We start from the raw sequence: 20,877 nt of genomic DNA, 5'->3' as shown, positions 1-20,877 counted from the left end.
AACGACAAAGAGCTGACGTCTAATGAAAAAGTCACGCACCTGCCAACAAATGCTAACTGAGGCATTTCTGCAACTTGACATTGATTGCGCTCTTAAAAAACTTGCAATGGCTGACCTCGAAATGAGCACGTATCCAGAGCCCTTTTTATCATAAAACCCACTTTCTGCACCTGCTGTCTTACACAACATACAGTTCCACATCATTGCAAACAGCTCTGAATTTCAACAGTTTGCTGCATAGGATCTACAGATGCAAAAACAAAAGAACTCCAAAATGAGACTTAAATGCCTCAACACCACTCAGAACATGCTCCTTTCTTCAATATTGCAAAAAGCAATACAGAACGCTCATCAACAACGCAGAGCTCACAACCAAAGTCGCTGCTCTGCGCCCAATTCACACCCAGAAAGGAGCATCATGAGTCTTCATCGTGGGTTGGGAGACAAGCACTTTCGAAACACATTTCCAAGCAAAGAACTATAGAAATGATCCCTGAAAATATAGTCTTAACGATTCATCGAATCTCAATCTGCATTCCATTCTGCTGCGCCTCTCCTCTAAAATGGTTTTGCGTAGTTGAATTCTGTGGGCTTTAACGTTTACGTGACATTTGATGACTTTTCCTAGCTGGGACCGGCTCCATTGGTCCTGGGCTCCTCTTTCCATTATTGGATTGTCAAAAGGCATTCCAGAAAAGCTCCTGAAACAATCCACTTTCTCAAAAGGCACAAATGTCTGACAACGCTCAGATCATATCCCTTTCTTCCATATAGACAAAAGCAATACAGAACCTTCATAAACGACACAGAGCTGACGTCCAACGAAAAAGTCACGCACCTGCCAACAAATGCTAACTGGGGCATTTCTGCAACTTGACATTGATTGCGCTCCTAAAAAACTTGCAATGGCTGACCTCGAAATGAGCACGTATCCAGAGCACTTTTTACCATAAAACCCAGTTTCTGCAACTGCTGTCTTACACAACATACAGTTCCACATCATTGCAAACAGCTCTGAATTTCAACAAAGTTTGCTGCATGAAATCTAGAGATGCAAAAAACAAAAGAAATCCAAAATAAGGCTTAAATGCCTCAACACCACTCAGAACATGCTCCTTTCTTCAATATTGCAAAAAGCAACACAGAACGTTCATCAACAACGCAGAGCTTGCAACCAAAGTCGCTGCTCTGCGCCCAATTCACACCCAGAAAGGAGCATCATGAGTCTTCATCGTGGGTTGGGAGACAAGCACTTTCGAAACACATTTCCAAGCAAAGAACTATAGAAATGATCTCTGAAAATATAGTCTTAACGATTCATCGAAACTCAATCTGCATTCCATTCTGCTGCGCCTCTCCTCTAAAATGGTTTTGCGTAGTTGAATTCTGTGGGCTTTAACGTTTACGTGACATTTTAGCGCATACATCGGAGCCAAAAGCAGAAAGGACTTCCACAATCTCTCTGAAGCCTACTGTTAAGATATGTGAGATACAAACAACAACCCATAATGTCATGCTTTTTTGCAGCATAGCTACCCGTGACATGCATTGTAGTTCACTCTTTGGAGCTGAATGTAGAAAATCTTTTAGAAGAAAAGTCACACGCACATTAACAATTCTTTATGTAGACATTTCAGAAACTTGACGTTGGTTCGCGCACTTAGAACACATGCTAAGGCTGACTTGGAAATGCGAAATGATCCTGTGTCAGGCCCGTTTTTTCCATAAAACCTGATTTTCGCATCTGTTGTCTTATCCGAGATGCAATACCACATCGCTGCAAATGCTGGAATAGCTGACCTCGAAATGAGTACGTATCCAGAGCACTTTTTACCATAAAACCCACTTCTGCAACTGCTGTCTTACACAACATAAAATCCCACATCATTGCAAACAGTTCTGAATTTCAACAAAGTTTACTGCATAGGATCTACAGATGCAAAAACAAAAGAACTCCAAAATGAGACTTAAATGCCTCAACACCACTCAGAACATGCTCCTTTCTTCAATATTGCAAAAAGCAATACAGAACGTTCATCAACAACGCAAAGGTCACAACCAAAGTCGCTGCTCTGCGCCCAATTCATACCCAGAAAGGAACATCATGAGTCTTCATCGTGGGTTGGGAGACAAGCACTTTCGAAACACATTTTCAAGCAAAGAACTATAGAAATGATCTCTGAAAATATAATCTTAACGATTCATCGAAACTCAATCTGCATTCCATTCTGCTGCGCCTCTCCTCTAAAATGGTTTTGCATAGCTGAATTCTGTGGGCTTTAATGTTTACATGACATTTGATGACTTTTCCTAGCTGGGACCGGCTCCATTGGTTCTGGGCTCCTCTTTCCATTATTGGATTGCCACAAGGCATTCAAGAAAAGCTCCTGAAACAATCCACTTTCTCAAAGGGCACAAATGTCTAACAACGCTCAGATCATATCCCTTTCTTCCATATCGACAAAAGCAATACAGAACCTTCATAAACGACACAGAGCTGACGTCTAATGAAAAAGTCACGCACCTGCCAACAAATGCTAATGGAGGCATTTCTGCAACTTGACATTGATTGCGCTCCTAAAAAACTTGCAATGGCTGACCTCGAAATGAGCACGTATCCAGAGCCCTTTTTATCATAAAACCCACTTTCTGCAACTGCTGTCTTACACAACATACAGTTCCACATCATTGCAAACAGCTCTGAATTTCAACAAAGTTTACTGCATAGGATCTACAGATGCAAAAACAAAAGAACTCCAAAATGAGACTTAAATGCCTCAACACCACTCAGAACATGCTCCTTTCTTCAATATTGCAAAAAGCAATACAGAACGTTCATCAACAACGCAGAGCTTACAACCAAAATCGCTGCTCTGCGCCCAATTCACACCCACAAAGGAGCATCATGAGTCTTCATCACGGGTTGGGAAACAAGCACTTTTGAAACACATTTCCAAGCAAAGAACTATAGAAATGATCCTTGAAAATATAGTCTTAACGATTCATCGAAACTCAATCTGCATTCCATTCTGCTGCGCCTCTCCTCTAAAATGGTTTTGCGTAGTTGAATTCTGTGGGCTTTAATGTTTACATGACATTTGATGACTTTTCCTAGCTGGGACCGGCTCCATTGGTCCCGGGCTCCTCTTTCCATTATTGGATTGCCACAAGGCATTCCAGAAAAGCTCCTGAAACAATCCACTTTCTCAAAAGGCACAAATGTCTGACAACGCTCAGATCATATCCCTTTCTTCCATATCGACAAAAGCAATACAGAACCTTCATAAACGACACAGAGCTGACGTCTAATGAAAAAGTCACGCACCTGCCAACAAATGCTAACTGGAGCATTTCTGCAACTTGACGTTGATTGCGCTCCTAAAAAACTTGCAATGGCTGACCTCGAAATGAGCACGTATCCAGAGCACTTTTTACCATAAAACCCAGTTTCTGCAACTGCTGTCTTACACAACATACAGTTCCACATCATTGCAAACAGTTCTGAATTTCAACAAAGTTTGCTGCATAGAATCCACAGATACAAAAACAAAAAAACTCCAAAATGAGACTTAAATGCCTCAACACCACTCAGAACATGCTTCTTTCTTCAATATTGCAAAAAGCAATACAGAACATTCATCAAAAACGCAGAGCTCACAACCAAAATCGCTGCTCTGCGCCCAATTCACACCCAGAAAGGAGCATCATGAGTCTTCATCGTGGGTTGGGAGACAAGCACTTTCGAAACACATTTCCAAGCAAAGAACTATAGAAATGATCCCTGAAAACATAGTCTTAAAGATTCATCGAAACTCAATCTGCATTCCATTCTGCTGCGCCTCTCCTCTAAAATGGTTTTGCGTAGTTGAATTCTGTGGGCTTTAACGTTTACGTGCAGGGCTTGACATTAACACCCGCCAACCCGCCAAATGCGGGTGGATTTGGCTCGTGGCGGGTAACGCAGTCACTCCAACTAGCCACTTTGGCGGGTTGAATAATTGTAGTCTTTTCAAAAGGCATCTGAAATAAGTGTGGCACTACGACACTACAAATCCCATAGGGCTGTCAACGAATATTCTAAATTCGAATATATATTCGAATAGTTTTAAAAAACAGAATTTCGAAGGTGAAAATTAATATTCGAATGTGGAAAAACGCCCGCGGTAGCAGAGGCGCGGCTGTCTGCTTTGCGAGTGGGCGCGCTGCCTGAGGGATCATTTTATTTAACGTTAAACAGAAACATTTCTGAAGTGTAGGCTATACTGTACTGACTGAATAGATATTGCATGAATAAGGTAGGTCAGATACAGCAGTTTCATGCACTGCAGGCTTCCACTGGTTTGATTATTTCATGTCAAGGAAAAGTTCCATGTTTACCACAGCACAGCTCGCTCGGAGCGTTCAATGTCGGTTCTACTGTAAAACTTCAATTAATGTTAATAATATTTGTTTCAATCACTGAATGAAGCCTGCTATATAAGAGTCGCGACCTTAAATTACTTGCACAAAACTCTTGATCAGCACTCAACATTTGCTTATTGTTGTTGTTCATTTAAACTGCACAGAGCGCGTGACGCCTCATTCATGCCGCAAGACCTCCAGACACGCGTAAACGCGTCTTTACACTCGCGCCAGACGCTCTATTCACGTTTGGTGTGAACGCAGCTTGAGGGAGGGCGAGAGAGAGAAAGAGTGCCTGCGAGTGAGCGAGCGAGAGTGAGTGAGGTCTGCAGTCTTGGCCATTAGTTGATTTACTTGTTTTTGTGTAGGTAATACGTTGTCAAATATGTTTAAACTTAAATAAACTACCTATACAAGTAGTTATGTCTCTTTGTATTAATTTGTCCTGTTATTGACGTAATGCGCCTCATTGACAAAATGTGCAACCAGATGTTCGAATAGTTCGAAGATAAGCTATGTGTTTTTTTTAGAGGGAATATTCGATTTTGACAGCCCTAATGAGTATTGTCGCTAGTGACCGACAACAAAGAATCGAAGAGACAGCTAGCTGCCCTGCTGGAGTTATGTCGTATGCCGGTGGAGCAATGTGGCAACATATAATACATAATACATGGTTTTATTTTAAAAAAGGAGCTTTAGACACAACCTTATCAGAGCTAATGATAATGACCTGTATTGTTATATATTTATGTAGTCTTGATTTGGGTGGATGTAACAATGGTTTTACATTTAAAAGGGTTGTAAATCTAGTTCAAGTAAATTTTAGCACGCCATAGTCCACTTTTATCAGGTAATTTCACAACAACAAAAATGTGGCTAGTAAAAATGCTGTGTGGCTAGTAACTTTGGAAAACAACTAGCCACATTGGCTAGTGAGGAAAAAAGTTAATGTCAAGCCCTTACGTGACATTTTAGCGCATACATCGGAGCCAAAAGCAGAAAGGACTTCCACAATCTCTCTGAAGCCTACTGTTAAGATATGTGAGATACAAACAACAACCCATAATGTCGTGATTTTTTGCAGCATAGCTACCCGTGACATGCATTGTAGTTCACTCTTTGGAGCTGAATGTAGAAAATCTTTTAGAAGAAAAGTCACACGCACATTAACAATTCTTTATGTAGACATTTCAGAAACTTGACGTTGGTTCGCGCACTTAGAAAACATGCTAAGGCTGACTTGGAAATGCGAAATGATCCTGTGTCAGGCCCGTTTTTTCCATAAAACCTGATTTTCGCATCTGTTGTCTTATCCGAGATGCAATACCACATCGCTGCAAATGCTGGAATAGCTGACCTCGAAATGAGTACGTATCCAGAGCACTTTTTACCATAAAACCCACTTCTGCAACTGCTGTCTTACACAACATAAAATCCCACATCATTGCAAACAGTTCTGAATTTCAACAAAGTTTACTGCATAGGATCTACAGATGCAAAAACAAAAGAACTCCAAAATGAGACTTAAATGCCTCAACACCACTCAGAACATGCTCCTTTCTTCAATATTGCAAAAAGCAATACAGAACATTCATCAACAACGCAAAGGTCACAACCAAAGTCGCTGCTCTGCGCCCAATTCATACCCAGAAAGGAACATCATGAGTCTTCATCGTGGGTTGGGAGACAAGCACTTTCGAAACACATTTTCAAGCAAAGAACTATAGAAATGATCTCTGAAAATATAGTCTTAACGATTCATCGAAACTCAATCTGCATTCCATTCTGCTGCGCCTCTCCTCTAAAATGGTTTTGCATAGCTGAATTCTGTGGGCTTTAATGTTTACATGACATTTGATGACTTTTCCTAGCTGGGACCGGCTCCATTGGTTCTGGGCTCCTCTTTCCATTATTGGATTGCCACAAGGCATTCCAGAAAAGCTCCTGAAACAATCCACTTTCTCAAAAGGCACAAATGTCTGACAACGCTCAGATCATACCCCTTTCTTCCATATCGACAAAAGCAATACAGAACCTTCATAAACGACACAGAGCTGACGTCCAATGAAAAAGTCACGCACCTGCCAACAAATGCTAACTGAGGCATTTCTGCAACTTGACGTTGATTGCGCTCCTAAAAAACTTGCAATGGCTGACCTCGAAATGAGCACGTATCCAGAGCACTTTTTACCATAAAACCCAGTTTCTGCAACTGCTGTCTTACACAACATACAGTTCCACATCATTGCAAACAGTTCTGAATTTTAACAAAGTTTACTGCATAGGATCTACAGATGAATAAACAAAAGAACTCCAAAATGAGACTTAAATGCCTCAACACCACTCAGAACATGCTCCTTTCTTCAATATTGCAAAAAGCAACACAGAATGTTCATCAACAACGCAGAGCTTACAACCAAAGTCGCTGCTCTGCGCCCAATTCACACCCAGAAAGGAGCATCATGAGTCTTCATCGTGGGTTGGGAGACAAGCACTTTCGAAACACATTTCCAAGCAAAGAACTATAGAAATGATCCCTGAAAATATAGTCTTAACGATTCATCGAAACTCAATCTGCATTCCATTCTGCTGCGCCTCTCCTCTAAAATGGTTTTGCGTAGTTGAATTCTGTGGGCTTTAACGTTTACGTGACATTTTAGCGCATACATCGGAGCCAAAAGCAGAAAGGACTTCCACAATCTCTCTGAAGCCTACTGTTAAGATATGTGAGATACAAACAACAACCCATAATGTCGTGATTTTTTGCAGCATAGCTACCCGTGACATGCATTGTAGTTCACTCTTTGGAGCTGAATGTAGAAAATCTTTTAGAAGAAAAGTCACACGCACATTAACAATTCTTTATGTAGACATTTCAGAAACTTGACGTTGGTTCGCGCACTTAGAAAACATGCTAAGGCTGACTTGGAAATGCGAAATGATCCTGTGTCAGGCCCGTTTTTTCCATAAAACCTGATTGTCGCATCTGTTGTCTTATCCGAGATGCAATACCACATCGCTGCAAATGCTGGAATAGCTGACCTCGAAATGAGCACGTATCCAGAGCACTTTTTACCATAAAACCCACTTCTGCAACTGCTGTCTTACACAACATAAAATCCCACATCATTGCAAACAGTTCTGAATTTCAACAAAGTTTACTGCATAGGATCTACAGATGCAAAAACAAAAGAACTCCAAAATGAGACTTAAATGCCTCAACACCACTCAGAACATGCTCCTTTCTTCAATATTGCAAAAAGCAATACAGAACGTTCATCAACAACGCAGAGCTTACAACCAAAATCGCTGCTCTGCGCCCAATTCACACCCACAAAGGAGCATCATGAGTCTTCATCGCGGGTTGGGAGACAAGCACTTTCGAAACACATTTCCAAGCAAAGAACTATAGAAATGATCTCTGAAAATATAGTCTTAACGATTCATCGAAACTCAATCTGCATTCCATTCTGCTGCGCCTCTCCTCTAAAATGGTTTTGCGTAGTTGAATTCTGTGGGCTTTAACGTTTACGTGACATTTGATGACTTTTCCTAGCTGGGACCGGCTCCATTGGTTCCGGGCTCCTCTTTCCATTATTGGATTGCCACAAGGCATTCCAGAAAAGCTCCTGAAACAATCCACTTTCTCAAAAGGCACAAATGTCTAACAACGCTCAGATCATACCCCTTTCTTCCATATCGACAAAAGCAATACAGAACCTTCAGAAACGACACAGAGCTGACGTCTAATGAAAAAGTCACGCACCTGCCAACAAATGCTAACTGAGGCATTTCTGCAACTTGACATTGATTGCGCTCTTAAAAAACTTGCAATGGCTGACCTCGAAATGAGTACGTATCCAGAGCCCTTTTTACCATAAAACCCAGTTTCTGCAACTGCTGTCTTACACAACATACAGTTCCACATCATTGCAAACAGTTCTGAATTTCAACAAAGTTTGCTGCATAGAATCCACAGATGCAAAAACAAAAAAACTCCAAAATGAGACTTAAATGCCTCAACACCACTCAGAACATGCTTCTTTCTTCAATATTGCAAAAAGCAACACAGAACGTTCACCAACAAAACAGAGCTCACAACCAAAATCGCTGCTCTGCGTCCAATTCACACCCAGAAAGGAGCATCATGAGTCTTCATCGTGGGTTGAAAGACAAGCACTTTCGAAACACATTTCCAAGCAAAGAACTATAGAAATAATCCCTGAAAATATAGTCTTAACGATTCATCGAAACTCAATCTGCATTCCATTCTGCTGCGCATCTCCTCTAAAATGGTTTTGCGTAGTTGAATTCTGTGGGCTTTAATGTTTACATGACATTTGATGACTTTTCCTAGCCGGGACTTGCTCCATTGGTCCCGGGCTCCTCTTTCCATTATTGGATTGCCACAAGGCCAACAAATACTAACGGAGGCATTTCTGCAACTTGACATTGATTGCGCTCTTAAAAAACTTGCAATGGCTGATCTCGAAATGAGCACGTATCCAGAGCCCTTTTTATCATAAAACGCACTTTCTGCAACTGCTGTCTTACACAACATACAGTTCCACATCATTGCAAACAGTTCTGAATTTCAACAGTTTGCTGCATAGGATCTACAGATGAAAAAACCAAAGAAGTCCAAAATAAGACTAAAATGCCTCAACACCACTCAGAACATGCTCCTTTCTTCAATATTGCAAAAAGCAACACAGAACGCTCATCAACAAAGCAGAGCTTGCAACCAACGTCGCTGCTCTGCGCCCAATTCACACCCAGAAAGGAGCATCATGAGTCTTCATCGTGGGTTGGGAGAGAAGCACTTTCGAAACACATTTTCAAGCAAAGAACTATAGAAATGATCCCTGAAAATATAGTCTTAACGATTCATCGAAACTCAATCTGCATTCCATTCTGCTGCGCATCTCCTCTAAAATGGTTTTGCGTAGTTGAATTCTGTGGGCTTTAATGTTTACATGACATTTGATGACTTTTCCTAGCCGGGACTTGCTCCATTGGTCCCGGGCTCCTCTTTCCATTATTGGATTGCCACAAGGCCAACAAATACTAACGGAGGCATTTCTGCAACTTGACATTGATTGCGCTCTTAAAAAACTTGCAATGGCTGATCTCGAAATGAGCACGTATCCAGAGCCCTTTTTACCATAAAACCCACTTTCTGCAACTGCTGTTTTACACAACATACAGTTCCACATCATTGCAAACAGCTCTGAATTTCAACAAAGTTTGCTGCATGAAATCTACAGATGCAAAAACAAAAGAACTCCAAAATGAGACTTAAACGCTGCAACACCACTCAGAACATGCTCCTTTTTTCAATATTGCAAAAAGCAATACAGAACGTTCATCAACAACGCAAAGGTCACAACCAAAGTCGCTGCTCTGCGCCCAATTCACACCCACAAAGGAGCATCATGAGTCTTCATCGTGGGTTGGGAGACAAGCACTTTCGAAACACATTTCCAAGCAAAGAACTATAGAAATGATCCCTGAAAATATCAGAATCAGAATCAGAAAGAGCTTTATTGCCAAGAGTGCTTGCACCCACAAGGAATTTTTTTTGGTACTGAAGCTTCCAGTGCACATACAGTATACAAATACAACAAGAAACATAGTAGTACAAATATAAAATATTAAAAAACATATATATAAAAATAGTATAAAAGTAAAAAAGTAGGGTCACAGTTGGGTTTAGTCCGAATAAACATTTACAGATTATGAACATATTTACAGTATTTTGAGTAGTATGAATAATATATAAATATCACCTGAGTTATAGAATATTGCACTAGACAGTGGGAGTATTGCACTTACAGGCATATGCCTTGGGGGGCATGTTAAGTGTTCAGAAGGGAAATGGCCTGTGGAAAGAAACTGTTCCTGTGCCTGGATGTTCTTGTGGCCAGTGATCTGTGTCGCCGTCCTGACGGTAACAGTTCAAACAGGGGGTGTCCAGGGTGAGTGGAGTCTGTGATGATTTTACCTGCTCTCTTCCTCACTCTGGAAGAGTACAGGTCCTGGAGGGTTGGCAGGGGGGGCACCAATAATCCTCTCTGCAGTCCGGACTGTCCGTTGTAGTCTCCTGATGTCCGATTTGGTAGCTGAACCAAACCAGACAGTGATGGAAGTGTTTAAGACAGACTCAATGACGGCTGAGTAGAACTGGATCAGCAGCTCCTGTGGCAGATTGAACTTCTTCAGCTGGCGAAGGAAGTACAGTCTCTGCTGGGCCTTTTTTACAATGGAGTCAATGTGATTTGCCCACTTCAGGTCCTGAGAGATGGTAGAGCCCAGGAACCTGAATGACTCCACTGCTTCCACAGTGCTGTTCATGATGGTGAGAGGAGGGAGTGCTGGGGGTTTTCTCCTGAAGTCCATGATCATCTCCACTGTTTTGAGCGTGTTCAGCTCAAGGTTGTTATAGCTGCACCAGACAGCCAGCTGTTCAACCCCCAGTCTGTAAGCAGACTCGTCACCATTTTGGATGAGACCAATGACAGTGATGTCGTCTGCAAATTTCAGGAGCTTGACAGAGGGGTCTTTAGAAGTGCAGTCATTAGTGTACAGGGAGAAGAGCAGTGGGGAGAGAACGCACCCTTGAGGGGCACCAGTGCTGATGGTGAGGGTCCTGGATGTGAGTTTCCCCAGTCTCACTCGCTGCTGCCGGTCCGTCAGGAAGCTGGAGATCCACTGACAGATTGAGGATGGCATGGAGAGCTGAGTCAGTTTGGCTGTGAGAAGATCAGGGATGATGGTATTGAAGGCCGAACTGAAGTCCACAAATAAGATCCGTGCATAAGTCCCAGGTCTGTCAAGATGTTGCAGGATATAGTGCAGTCCCAAGTTGACTGCATCATCCACAGACCTGTTTGCTCTGTAAGCAAACTGAAAGGGATCCAACAGGGGTCCAGTGATGTCCTTCAGATAGGCCAACACCAGTCTTTCAAACGACTTCATGACCACAGACGTGAGAGCGACAGGTCTGTAGTCATTAAGTCCAGTGATTTTAGTTTTTTTGGGAACCGGAATGATAGTGGAGCGTTTGAAGCAGCAGGGAACTTCACACTGCTCCAATGATCTGTTGAAGATCTGCGTGAAGACTGGGCCCAGTTGGTCAGCGCAGGCTTTTAAACAAGCAGATGAGATGCCGTCTGGGCCTGAAGCTTTCCTAGTCTTCTGTTTTTTGAAAACTCGGCTCACGTCCTCCACACAGACCTTAAGCTCAGGTTGGATGGCAGAAGGGGGGAGGAGAGGGGTTGCAGGAGGTGATGGTGGATGTGTGAAGTGCTCATCAGAGCGGGTGTGAGGTGTGAGTCTGGGCTTCTCAAACCTGCAATAGAATGCATTGAGAGTGTCAGCCAGTTGTTGATTCTCCACAGATGGGGGGGATGGTGACTTGTAGTTGGTGATGTTCCTCAGGCTTCTCCAGACTGATGCCGGGTCGTTGGCTGAAAACTGTTTTTTCAGCTTTTCAGAGTAGCTTCTTTTAGCAACTCTGATCTCCTTTGTCAGTCTGTTTCTGGCCTGGTTATACAAGATTTTATCCCCACTTCTGTAAGCATCCTCTTTGGCATGACGAAGCTGTTTGAGTTTCCCAGTAAACCATGGTTTATCATTAGTGAATGATAAGAATGTCCTGGTAGGAATGCATGTATCCTCACAGAAACTGATATATGATGTTACAGTATCTGTGAGCTCATCCAGATCAGTGGCTGCAGCTTCAAAAACAGTCCAATCAGTGCAATCGAAGCAGGCCTGGAGATCCTGCTCTGCTTCGTTGGTCCATCTTTTTACAGTCCTTATTACAGGTTTAGCTGATTTCAGTTTCTGCCTGTAGGTCGGTATAAGATGAACCAAACAGTGATCAGAGAGCCCCAAAGCTGCCCGTGGGACGGAGTGATACGCATTCTTTATCGTAGTGTAACAGTGGTCCAGTATATTACTGTCTCTGGTAGGACATGTAACATGCTGTCTGTATTTTGGCAGTTCACGGGAGAGATTTGCTTTGTTAAAATCCCCAAGAATGATTAAAAGAGAGTCTGGGTACCTTTGTTCCATTTCAGCTATATGTTCAGCCAGCTGTAGTAGCGCCACGCTCACACACGCGTCTGGAGGAATGTAAACATTCGCGAGAATGAATGAGGAAAACTCCCGCGGCGAGTAGAAAGGTTTACAGTTTATGAAATGCACCTCTAAATTAGGAGAGCACATCTTCTTCAGTGTTGTTACATCTGAACACCAACTTTCGTTAATGTAGAAACACAATCCACCACCTCTCGTTTTCCCCGTTGCGATCCGCTCGGAACAGCTGGAAGCCCGGCAGATGTAGTGCGTTGTCCGGTATGGCTTCACTCAGCCAGGTTTCAGTGAAGCACAGAGCAGCGGAGTTTAAAAAATCCTTGTTAGTGCGGGTGAGGAGAAGAAGTTCGTCCATTTTGTTAGGAAGAGATCGGAGATTCGCAAGATGAATACTGGGGAGTGCAGTGCGGAGGCCGCGCTCGCGGAGTTTAAACAGCGCGCCGGTGCTCCCCTTAAACTATATTTAAGTTAAGACTTAAATATAGTCTTAACGATTCATCGAAACTCAATCTGCATTCCATTCTGCTGCGCATCTCCTCTAAAATGGTTTTGCGTAGTTGAATTCTGTGGGCTTTAATGTTTACATGACATTTGATGACTTTTCCTAGCCGGGACTGGCTCCATTGGTCCTGGGCTCCTCTTTCCATTATTGGATTGCCACAAGGCCAACAAATACTAACGGAGGCATTTCTGCAACTTGACATTGATTGCGCTCTTAAAAAACTTGCAATGGCTGATCTCGAAATGAGCACGTATCCAGAGCCCTTTTTACCATAAAACCCACTTCTGCAACTGCTGTCTTACACAAAATAAAATCCCACATCATTGCAAACAGTTCTGAATTTCAACAAAGTTTACTGCATAGGATCTACAGATGCAAAAACAAAAGAACTCCAAAATGAGACTTAAATGCCTCAACACCACTCAGAACATGCTCCTTTCTTCAATATTGCAAAAAGCAATACAGAACGTTCATCAACAACGCAAAGGTCACAACCAAAGTCGCTGCTCTGCGCCCAATTCACACCCAGAAAGGAGCATCATGAGTCTTCATCGTGGGTTGGGAGACAAGCACTTTCGAAACACATTTCCAAGCAAAGAACTATAGAAATGATCTCTGAAAATATAGTCTTAACGATTCATCGAAACTCAATCTGCATTCCATTCTGCTGCGCCTCTCCTCTAAAATGGTTTTGCGTAGTTGAATTCTGTGGGCTTTAACGTTTACGTGACATTTTAGCGCATACATCGGAGCCAAAAGCAGAAAGGACTTCCACAATCTCTCTGAAGCCTACTGTTAAGATATGTGAGATACAAACAACAACCCATAATGTCATGCTTTTTTGCAGCATAGCTACCCGTGACATGCATTGTAGTTCACTCTTTGGAGCTGAATGTAGAAAATCTTTTAGAAGAAAAGTCACACGCACATTAACAATTCTTTATGTAGATATTTCAGAAACTTGACGTTGGTTCGCGCACTTAGAAAACATGCTAAGGCTGACGTGGAAATGCGAAATGATCCTGTGTCAGGCCCGTTTTTTCCATAAAACCTGATTTTCGCATCTGTTGTCTTATCCGAGATGCAATACCACATCGCTGCAAATGCTGGAATAGCTGACCTCGAAATGAGTACGTATCCAGAGCACTTTTTACCATAAAACCCACTTCTGCAACTGCTGTCTTACACAACATAAAATCCCACATCATTGCAAACAGTTCTGAATTTCAACAAAGTTTACTGCATAGGATCTACAGATGCAAAAACAAAAGAACTCCAAAATGAGACTTAAATGCCTCAACACCACTCAGAACATGCTCCTTTCTTCAATATTGCAAAAAGCAATACAGAACGTTCATCAACAACGCAAAGGTCACAACCAAAGTCGCTGCTCTGCGCCCAATTCACACCCAGAAAGGAGCATCATGAGTCTTCATCGTGGGTTGGGAGACAAGCACTTTCGAAACACATTTCCAAGCAAAGAACTATAGAAATGATCCCTGAAAATATAGTCTTAACGATTCATCGAAACTCAATCTGCATTCCATTCTGCTGCGCCTCTCCTCTAAAATGGTTTTGCATAGCTGAATTCTGTGGGCTTTAATGTTTACATGACATTTGATGACTTTTCCTAGCTGGGACCGGCTCCATTGGTTCTGGGCTCCTCTTTCCATTATTGGATTGCCACAAGGCATTCAAGAAAAGCTCCTGAAACAATCCACTTTCTCAAAGGGCACAAATGTCTAACAACGCTCAGATCATATCCCTTTCTTCCATATCGACAAAAGCAATACAGAACCTTCATAAACGACACAGAGCTGACGTCTAATGAAAAAGTCACGCACCTGCCAACAAATGCTAATGGAGGCATTTCTGCAACTTGACATTGATTGCGCTCCTAAAAAACTTGCAATGGCTGACCTCGAAATGAGCACGTATCCAGAGCCCTTTTTATCATAAAACCCACTTTCTGCACCTGCTGTCTTACACAACATAAAATCCCACATCATTGCAAACAGTTCTGAATTTCAACAAAGTTTACTGCATAGGATCTACAGATGCAAAAACAAAAGAACTCCAAAATGAGACTTAAATGCCTCAACACCACTCAGAACATGCTCCTTTCTTCAATATTGCAAAAAGCAATACAGAACGTTCATCAACAACGCAGAGCTTACAACCAAAATCGCTGCTCTGCGCCCAATTCACACCCACAAAGGAGCATCATGAGTCTTCATCACGGGTTGGGAAACAAGCACTTTCAAAACACATTTCCAAGCAAAGAACTATAGAAATGATCCTTGAAAATATAGTCTTAACGATTCATCGAAACTCAATCTGCATTCCATTCTGCTGTGCCTCTCCTCTAAAATGGTTTTGCATAGCTGAATTCTGTGGGCTTTAATGTTTACATGACATTTGATGACTTTTCCTAGCTGGGACCGGCTCCATTGGTTCTGGGCTCCTCTTTCCATTATTGGATTGCCACAAGGCATTCCAGAAAAGCTCCTGAAACAATCCACTTTCTCAAAAGGCACAAATGTCTGACAACGCTCAGATCATATCCCTTTCTTCCATATCGACAAAAGCAATACAGAACCTTCATAAACGACACAGAGCTGAGGTCTAATGAAAAAGTCACGCACCTGCCAACAAATGCTAACTGGAGCATTTCTGCAACTTGACATTGATTGCGCTCTTAAAAAACTTGCAATGGCTGACCTCGAAATGAGTACGTATCCAGAGCCCTTTTTATCATAAAACCCACTTTCTGCAACTGCTGTCTTACACAACATACAGTTCCACATCATTGCAAACAGTTCTGAATTTCAACAGTTTGCTGCATAGGATCTACAGATGAAAAAACAAAAGAAATCCAAAATAAGACTAAAATGCCTCAACACCACTCAGAACATGCTCCTTTCTTCAATATTGCAAAAAGCAACACAGAACGCTCATCAACAAAGCAGAGCTTGCAACCAAAGTCGCTGCTCTGCGCCCAATTCACACCCAGAAAGGAGCATCATGAGTCTTCATCGTGGGTTGGGAGACAAGCACTTTCGAAACACATTTCCAAGCAAAGAACTATAGAAATGATCCCTGAAAATATAGTCTTAACGATTCATCGAAACTCAATCTGCATTCCATTCTGCTGCGCATCTCCTCTAAAATGGTTTTGCGTAGTTGAATTCTGTGGGCTTTAATGTTTACATGACATTTGATGACTTTTCCTAGCCGGGACTTGCTCCATTGGTCCCGGGCTCCTCTTTCCATTATTGGATTGCCACAAGGCCAACAAATACTAACGGAGGCATTTCTGCAACGTGACATTGATTGCGCTCTTAAAAAACTTGCAATGGCTGATCTCGAAATGAGCACGTATCCAGAGCCCTTTTTACCATAAAACCCACTTTCTGCAACTGCTGTTTTACACAACATACAGTTCCACATCATTGCAAACAGCTCTGAATTTCAACAAAGTTTGCTGCATGAAATCTACAGATGCAAAAACAAAAGAACTCCAAAATGAGACTTAAACGCTGCAACACCACTCAGAACATGCTCCTTTTTTCAATATTGCAAAAAGCAATACAGAACGTTCATCAACAACGCAAAGGTCACAACCAAAGTCGCTGCTCTGCGCCCAATTCACACCCACAAAGGAGCATCATGAGTCTTCATCGTGGGTTGGGAGACAAGTGTAACCAGGTCTTAAAACGAAGTCTTGGCATAATAATCCCTTTCTTAAAGTTAGTCAAATCTTGAGATAAATGTTTTAAGTTAATTAATCAAAGTACATTTTCTATGTATTAAAAGAAAAAACAGTTAAGTGATGACAACGAATAAATAAGTGTTTGTTTAAAAAGGTTGGAAAAAAACGCCATCTACAATAAGTGATCAAATGCATAAAAAGATAGAAAAAGAGCGATTTCCCCCTTGAAAAGCTGTTCACACTACAATTCCCATGCTCCTTTTTGTGAGGAGTTGACCAATCACTGAGCTCCAAAACTTCAGGCAATCGAGCTCCGCCTTCACCGCCTGTTAGCTACTTCCTGACTGAAAGACTGCATGGCTGTTTTGTTTGCCTAGCTGAATCCCGAATCAATTACCATCCATAGGGTAAGAAACATAAATATCCCCTCCAACGGGATTTCATTAATTAATGAGGATGTTAAACATATGATGACGGCTATGTTGTCATGTTTACACTTTATAGAGAAGCGCGATCGGCAGACGGCTGCCGCTGATCAGACAGCCAATTTAGAGAGACCCACTCATTGACTCAACGGTGAGTGAGAAAAACACTCTGAGACCTGTTAGGTTACCTGTAAAGGAACTAATTATGCTGGAAACGGTAACAGTTGATAAGCTGCCGTTTAGAAAGGCTGTTAATGGCTGTAATAGCTACTCAATGCTGTGTCACAATGTTAATGCTGCTAATGTGAGCCTATCTATCCTGCTAGTTTGGTTGTTCAGTGCTACATGCGCTCTTATCCTTGCAAAAAATATCTATATCAATATGTTTACTATGTGTGTAAAAGGAAAAAAGGTGTTAAAGCACATGTATGTGAATTTCTTGTCAGTGATTTAAGAGGTCAATTTTTTAGTGCATTCCCTCAATGTTACCGGTGCAGGGAGGGATGATAAGCACGCTTAGCCTTACTAGTACCTCCTAAATCTCTATTAATGTTCTTGCATTATTTGTTTTGCACAAATTGTAGTTAAATTCGTATTGTATTTGTATTGTGAGTTTGTTACTACCTTGTGTAGCAATAACCATTAATACTTGAAACTGGTTTTGTTTAAAATGAATGAATATGGATGTAAAAGCGCTTTAGGATATATTTATAGTTCACTACTATAAACACTTGAATCTGATACTTGATATATTATTGTCGTGCGACTGAACCTTCTTGAGAACATGATTTGAACCAATTGATATAAAGTGGAATGTTATTGATTGGTGATAATTCATGAGATAGACAGAATATGAATGTAATGCTGATTGTAATGATATGAATGCTTTTGGATTTCCTCTGGCCAACCCATAGGTCAGGTTTTTTTGCCAGATTCATTCCAGTGACGCACATGGATCGGAAGTCACGCCCGACTTGGAGTTGAAGCCTTCCGGTTGGATTGGGATTGGATGTTCACACCCTGAAACTCCGAAAGATTCCCAGCGTACGTTGGGTGGCGAGCCACAGACCCACGAGCATAAGTCTATGCGCAGTCTCACTTTCTCTCCTTCACGGATTGTGTGGTAGGATCCACGAGCACTGGCATACTGATACTGTCACGACACTGATTCAACCAAAAAAAAAAGGGCCCCAACGAGCAATAAGACTATTTTTGGAACTGGGTTTTATTTCTTTTGTTTTAAGGGAAACTTATGCCGGCTTTATTATTTTCTTATTTCTTCAGGTACATTCTCTGAACTAAATTGTTACACTGTTTGTTATTGTTCCTGTTGTTAAACAAAGAGTGATCACAATGACGCAAATTACTGTTTTCTGTCTTTATTGAGGTCAAACCACTGGCTCTTAAGGATTTAGCATCTTCTGTTACTGGTCCAAATACTGTTAAAGATAACTAATTACCTGTTACTCTGTTATTATATCGTAAAAAGGGTTACAGCTCTGGCGAGCCAGCCAGGAGCCAGTTGGTTTGAATATCAATATTGAACACGTGTCCAATATGGACTTTGTACAGAGGTGTGGTGTTAAAATCCCAAACGCAGTTATTGTTAGTGGGCTAACACAAGTAGGAGACCAAGATGAACAGGTTGTTGACTTCCTTAAAGAATATGGGTCTATCAAAAGAACCATTCTAGTTGATGAAGATGAATCAGAATTTTACCAAAACCTGATCGTTGAGTACACGCACGGCACAGCTCTAGAAACACTAAGTGGAATATTGCCATACAAATATGCCTTGCAAGATGACCCCTCTGTTGTTTACAACATCAGAGCTTTGAGCAGTGCGTACCAAACTGAAATCAGTGGTAATATTACCAAAACTTACCTGTCAGAACTTAAGGCCTTAGCCAAACTTAGCGGTGCTGAGTACGGACATGTGCTTAAAGGAGTGATATCCCAGATTAGTAAAGATATTGAAGCAATGAGCTCTGTATCAGAGGAAGTTCCTCTTGCCCATGCTGAAACCCCCACTGAGACCCAGCTGACCATTACCTCCACTGAACAGCACCCCCCTGTCTTATCCTCAGACACCGCTCACAGAAATGATGGCCTTCCTCCCCCTGGCACCATCCCAACCAACAGTGTGGGTACAGCCCCTTCACTTTCAGCAAATGACATGAATCCACCAGAAGTTCAAAAGGTTGTGGTTGAACACATTGTAAGGAGCGAAGCAATCAGCCCTCACTTTCAGCCCCAATTAAGGCTCCGCTCCTTCTCTGGAAAGACTCCCAGGCCCAATAACGAGACCGATTATGACACCTGGCGCTCCCATATTGAACTGCTGCTAAATGATCCTAACATACTTCCCCTTCAGATCACCAGAAAGATTGTAGAGAGCTTGCTTCCACCTGCAGCTGATGTGGTCAAAGGATTACGGCCCAATTCACCCCCTTTAACTTTCCTGCAGCTACTTGATTCGGCTTTTGGCGCGGTTGAGGATGGGGAAGAACTTTTTGCGCGTTTCTTAAACACGTTCCAGAACCCAGGGGAGAGTGCTTCCGCTTACCTTCATCGGCTGCAGGTCGCATTAAACCTTGTAGTAAAAAGGGGTGGGGTTGCACCAAGAGAAGTTGACAGACACCTTCTAAAGCAGTTCTGTAGAGGGTGTTGGGACAGTGCTCTGCTCTCTACTCTGCAACTTGAACAGGCGAGAAGTCACCCGCCTTCATTTGCAGAGCTCCTGCTGATGTTGCGCACAGAGGAAGACAGGCAGCAAGCTAAAGCCAGCCGCATGAGGAAACATATAGGTGCCGCAAAACGAGTCCAAGTTCAGTCTCAGAGTGTATGTGCATGCGCAGACCCAAAGGAGAAACCACAGGTATGTCCCAGTGCCATTGAAGACCTTGTGAAGCAGGTTGCCACCCTGCAGAGCCAGCTGACCTCTTTCATGGCAGAGAAAAAGAAAGATAGAAAAGGAACCGCACAGAAACCCCAGAGCCGAACACCAGACAAAACAAATGCAAACATGCAAACCCAGATAAGAACAAAGCAGACGAACAAACCCCGGCCCTGGTACTGCTTTAAGTGTGGAGAAGATGGGCATATCTCCTCTACGTGTACCGAAGCTCCCAATCCTGCTTTGGTGGCTGAAAAACGAAAACAGTTGGAGAAGAGATTAAGTGAGTGGGAAATGAAGGCTAACCCCAGCTCACAGTTAAACGACTAACGGCTCCTGTGGTGGGACAGACAGGGGCTGAGACAAATCAATGTCCCTCGGCTTTAAACCTCATAGTCAACTCACAAGCATGCACCAGCATTGAACAATCAGACAGTAGCCCCCCATTCAAGTTTCCTAAAGGACTCATCGGTACGAAAAGTACAGCTTTTGTGAACATAAAAGATCAAGAAGTTACCTGCTTGCTCGACACGGGCTCACAAGTAACAACTATCCCACAGTCATTTTATGAACGACATCTCTCAGAACAGGAGATTAAGCCACTCCATGACCTCTTAGAGGTAGAAGGAGCAGCAGGACAGTCTGTCCCCTACTTGGGGTACATTGAACTAGCTGTAACTTTCCCGGAAGAGTTTGTTGGAGCACCAATTGAAGTAAACACACTTGCATTAGTGGTCCCAAATCTTAACACCATTACAGAGCCCCTTGTGCTTATAGGCACCAACACCCTGGATGTCCTTTACAACATCTGTTCCGAATCTGGGGTGAAACATCAGCCTATC

The sequence above is a fragment of the Rutilus rutilus genome (genome assembly GCF_951802725.1).
Source record: "Rutilus rutilus genome assembly, chromosome: 9".
NCBI lineage: Eukaryota > Metazoa > Chordata > Actinopteri > Cypriniformes > Leuciscidae > Rutilus > Rutilus rutilus.
Note: the sequence above shows the minus strand (reverse complement) of the source record.